Genomic DNA, 6,000 nt, shown 5'->3' with positions numbered 1-6,000 from the left:
TGATGTATTGGCAGTTGCTGGATCAAAAGCAAGTTGTTTATTGGAGAGGTCTTCTGTATGGGAACTGTGCGAGACCAAGAGCAAAAATTGTGTTGTGGTTGGCATGTCATGGGAGACTTGCAACAAAAGATGGGCTAAATAAGTTTGGCTTGATGTAGGAGATCAAATGTGAATTCTGTGATGAAGAAGAAACCTTACATCACCTTTTCTTTGATTGTCAGGGTACTAAGTGGATTTGGCAAGAGTTACTTAATTGGCTTAATATAGAACATCTGGGCAAAGGCTGGATGCAGGAGATTACATGGTTGTTAGAGTGTGTAAGAGTAAAAACTGGAGGAGGGACTTCTTGAAGGTGGTGCTGGCCGAAGCAGTGTATGTTGTTTGGCAAATGAGAAACTACAGTGTGTATAGAAAAGATAGAGCTGATAGGGATATTGTTACACAGATTATAGAAAAAGTTGTAAATAGAGTATGGATGCATCCTAAACTTAGGGAGAAATTAGGTTTTCTTTTGTTGAAATAGTGTGATTTTGTTCATTTAGGCTGGACCCTCAGGGTCGCTTTGTATTAAACGGTTTTTTGGTTATATATATAATCTCTTATTTCCAAAAAAAAAATCAAATAAAATTATAAATTTAAACTATAGTATTATTTTTATTTCATTTTATTTTATTAATTTATAATATATATTTTATATTTTATTATAGCATAAATAAATGAAAAATAAAATTAAGTGAAAAAAACAAAAAAAATAAGTCTCTTCATTTTCTCACTCTTTTTTGTTTTTGTTTTTTTATTTAATTTTATTTTTCATTTGAAGAGACTTATTTTTTTGTCGCGAGCAGCACACTGTCATACTCCCATTTTTAACCCGTTTTTATGTGTCTATTTGCATTTCATTTGAAAAATTCAAAAAAATATATGTCTTGTTTATTTTTGTTTCTTTATGATATAGAGTTTAAATCAAAAAGTTCAGGTGATGTTTTCTAATTATGATTGTCAAGTGGCTAAGAATCGATTCAAGAGAATTCACCTATGTAGCTTGTTTTAAATTCAAAATTGTTAATTCATATCCATTAAAAAAAGAATAAAAATATACATGGTTGTTTTCATTTACGATTAATAATTTTAATCTAAATTCAATTTAATTTTGAGTTGAATTTTCATTAAAATTAAAAATCAACTTTATGTTTTTATCACATTTTTGTTTTTGTAGTCAAGGTGCAATTTCTAAAAAAGGGAACTCCAATTCAAAAGGAGAAGCATTGAATTCAATCGTCACTTCAGAGCAACCTTGACAACAACAATTTCGCAGATCGCACTTCACAATCTTCAACAACGGTTCAGCACCGATATCGCATCACAAGCTTCACGCAACATCAACGCTCACAACAATGACAACAGCAACTCCACAACTCATCATCGATTCGCATCATTGTAGCTAAGAGAGAGAGAGAGTTGAGATTGAAGTGGAGTAGATGAAAGTTGAAAGAGGATATTAAGGCGGAGAGATCGGTTGAGAGAGTTTCGGTCAAGAATCGAAGGGAGTATGAAAACGAAGGAAGCAGAGAGTCGAGAGAGACCGAATGAAAGATGAAAATAAGCTTATCGTGAAACAGAGTGAACAGAAAGCGTGGAAAAGAAAAAGATGTTGAGGAGGCAGACTGAATTGGAACAGGGAAAGCAAGCATTGTTTTAAAAACCGGACCGGTAATCGAACCGGTGAGGGTACTGGGTCATTGGTTTATCGGTCGAACCACTGGGTCACTGGTCGAACCGCACGATCAAACCGGATTAAATCGGATAACTCGGTTGAATAGACCTATCATTATATAGGTATAAAACCGGTCGAACGGGATGATTCAGTCTCTAAAAAAATATAACTAACTTTTAAATTTTTTAAAAATATCATATCATAAATTCACAATTTCATAACTTAAATTCAAATTTTAAACAAAGGTATCACACATAACAAAATAGTAAAAAATTACAAAGTCTAATTGCAAACAAAGTCTAATTACAACATAATCTAATTGAATAGTTTATAACAAAATAACTCCAATGTGTACCAAATTTAATTCAAAATAGGATCCTCCTAAAAAGAAAATCAAATAAAATTTAATATGTTTATTCTATTTAAGAAAATTTATTAGCAAAGATAACAAATAGACAATAAAATTTTTAATGTCACTAACGAAAAAAACTACGTGAGAATGCTATTTAAGTAATAGACTACTAAATATATTAAAAAAAAATAAAAAAAAAAGTTTAAAAGAAATGTTAAAAAAAAGTTTAAAAAAAAATTTTAAAAAAAAGTTTAAAAAAAAGTTTTTAAAAAAAAAAAAAAAGCAATTAAACCGCCGGTTTTCCGGTTTTCACCGGTTCCCACCGGTTTGATGGCATACCCGATCTGACTATTGAACCAGACCGGTTACCTGACCGGTTCCTGGTTCGACCGGTCTGACCGGCCGGTCCGGTCCGGTTTTTAAAACACTGGAAGCGAGTGTTTTAATCTCCATTGAGTTTTGTTAGGGTTTATTATTGATTGTGGGCTTGAGTGATTTCTGACCAGCCCAATCCAGATTTCCACATGCACATCAACCTGCGGATTATACCCCATACTGGATTCAACATTTTGTTTTGGGCCTTACAAACAATTCAAGCTCCAATATCTCTTTGGAGCTTCCTATGCTTTTTTTTTAATTTTATATTCAGTTTTTATTTGTTTAATACAAAAAATACAAAAAAAATATTTTCTAGTTAATTAGATTTTTTTCTTTATTTTCAAAAATACAAAAACTCTATATTTGTATTAGTTTTTATTATTATATACCAAGATATCAAAAATAAAAATTGTTTAATTTTCTTTGGTTTAATACTTAATGATCCATTTGGTGAGAGTTGGTGATGATTTTTTTTCAGTAGATCTCTCTTCTTCTACTCCATTCTTTATTTTCTATGAATCACAAGTTTAGAGGTCTAATTCCTCTTCAAAGTCAATGGACTTAGGGCGTTGATGGGATGAGAATCCTAATCCGCAATATTAAGTGATTGAACTTGAAGATGGAAGGAACTTTTGAATGTGGTTCCATCTTTCATTTCTTTTTATTTTGGTCGATGAAAATCTTCAACATCATGAAAATTCTTTTGGATTATAGATGAAGATGAGACCGCTACCTATTTTCTTTTCGTGCGGTATTGCTTTCGGAGAACAATCTACATATCGTTTCTCTCGCATGCATTAGCACATAGATTGTTGACCGACCTCGTTGTAGGGTGATTTCTACATAAATCACTTGGCGATCTGCTTAACATAGCGCAACATTTGGTGTCCCGAATAAAAAGATCAAATATGTAAGAGAATTGTATGCGGTTGATTTAAGACTTATGGAAGTTTATCGTGTAGTCGCTATGATTTTATCAAGCTTCTGATAAAATTTCATTGAATTTAAATCCGAGAACATTCTTCACTCACCATCGATCTTTATTGCTAACTTTGATAATATTCTTGACAAGTTTCAAGATGGTTATCTTTAACATCTAACAATTGACTTTAATTTCCGCACTTTTATACTGCTCTTTATATTTCTCGCTTTATGCTTTATTTTATCAATTCATCATGTTTATGTTTCCGCTATTTTCTCTTTGTCCATTTGGATGTTTTGTTTATGTTTCCGCTATTTTCTTTTTGTCCACTTGAACCATACTCTATTTTTGTGCTAAAACACTAATAAACAACTAAAAATCTAAAAAAACACATAAGGCCCTATAGACTATTGGTTACTATCCTGAGCATTTTGGAGACCTGAACTTGTTAGACTTAGTACCTCTGGACTCTATTATGCTGTTGTTATTCTGCTGTTATTCTGTCTGTCTGGCATTGGATTGTTGTCTGTTTGTGTGCGCAGGTATTTTCTCAAAAGCCCTTGATGGTTAATTCCAAGGCGTCGTGATAAGGATTTTACCTGAAAACAATCGTTACTCTGCCCGATTTTCGTCAGAATTTTAATGTGATTAATGCAAAGTGGTGCTAAAGATAATAAGTTCATCTGGATCCCCAAGTGGTAATGCGTCGATTTAGTGTTGATAGTCCAAGGGATGGTAAATCTACCTTGACTCCTAATGTCAAGCGTTGACTTCTTATTTCGGTTAGATCGTCATTTTCCTTAAACTTTTATTTCACGCTCTATGATAGCCTCTTCATCTCCTCTCACTTCTTAAATTTTCAAAATCTTTTAACTTTTTCCAAAACCTTCTTATGTTTGTAAAACTCTTTAAAAACCTTTCTTTTAAAAAAAATACCTTTTGCCCTAAGTGGCTTTTCTTTCAAAGTTTAGACACGATTAATTGTTGTAGTGAGTTGCGATACCTCACGATTTTGAGATTGATTGATATGGTGGAGTCTTTTTCACGTGAGAGAGCTAGTGGCATACTCGTTGATTTTCATCTAAGTTGGAGCCCTTCTTTCATTTGTGATGCAAAGAATCCATTTGTTCTCATGATCAAGATCAATGGCTGAGTATCTCTCTCCGACGACGATAAAGTGTTTATCCCTTTTTAAAAAAACTTTTCCCTTTTTAGCGGAACTACATTAACTCTGACTTCTCCATTGCACCGAGGAGCTATGTAGGCACAAGACTTAATGTCTTGCCGAGCTTATTTTAAATAAATCAAACAAACCATTTCTTTTGCACACGATATCTTTTTTTATAAGCACATATTTTCAAAAAGGTTCCTGTGGAGTACCACAGATATGAGGGGTGCTTAAAACCTTCCCCTTGTATAATCAACACCCGTACCTAAAATCTCCTTTTTTTTTGTTTTAAAAACAAAATTTGGGTTTTTTTCGTTCTTTTCTCATTTTCTTTGGAAACAATAAAGCGCGGTGGCGACTTTCACTGAAATATTGAGTCGAGTCAATTTTATGGCTTCGATCTCAGATTTTCCCCGCTACACACACAAAAGACGATAATGCCTCTTCTATGATCTTCACTTGTATCTTGTCATTTGTTCTTACTTTGTAATGTAGTATAATGCTTTGTGAGTTGCATGAAAGAACTGTCACTGAAACTTTTGTGATTGATTGCAGAACATTTTGTTAACGCAAATAGAAAAGTTGGAGTTAAAAGCTCACACGGATCGCCAAGCAATAGGTATTATTTGAACAACTTTTGTGTATGATGTTGTGCATGTGTGTAAAATGAAAATTTGAAAAGTTGACATATTGTGTGTATGTAAGAGATGATAATGTATTGTTTCTTATGTGGTGAGTTGTTATGTGATGTTATTGTATGGGGTAGAAATTGTAGTGTGTTCTAGTGCGAGAATTAGGTGTGAATGTGTGTGTGTTGTTTGTGTCTTAGTGATGTTCTTCTTGTATGTTGTTATGAAATTAGTGTAAAGATCGTTTGATGCATGTTAAAGTCTTTGTTACTAACAACTATAAGATCACCTTCACACACAAGACATGCATGCATAATTAGATAAGAGATAAAATCTCCTTTTCCTTCATTTTCTACCACAAATTTTTCCAATACATGATTCTCATTCATTTTATACTAACTCTGATAAATTAGATTCACCTGGTGACAATTTTGTTTCAATTCTACTCAACACTAAATCATTTGATGGAAATTCATTTTCAACGCCGTTGGAGATATTTGTAGTGGATAGTGTCACAACCCTTGGTCCAAAACCTCCTCTTACTGTTTATACGTTTTCAGAAATGTATCAATACAAATACAAAGTTTCATATTATATTTTGTTTTACTATAAAACAATGAAAGGTGAGATTTGTGTTTCTCCTAAAAAATCCAAGTATGGAAATAGTTTAAAATAGAATCTTCATATACCTTTCACTTTATAAATTGATATTTATAGAGATAATTATGTTACTAACAAATTATAGGCTTATAGATTTCTCGAAAGAATCATGCATAATTAGATAAGAGATAAAGAGAGGCCACTCATTACTTTTCGACAATGTTTTTGAGAAGAAAT

The sequence above is a fragment of the Vicia villosa genome, linkage group LG3 (assembly GCF_029867415.1).
Source record: "Vicia villosa cultivar HV-30 ecotype Madison, WI linkage group LG3, Vvil1.0, whole genome shotgun sequence".
Classification (NCBI taxonomy): domain Eukaryota; kingdom Viridiplantae; phylum Streptophyta; class Magnoliopsida; order Fabales; family Fabaceae; genus Vicia; species Vicia villosa.
This window is presented reverse-complemented; position numbering follows the sequence as displayed.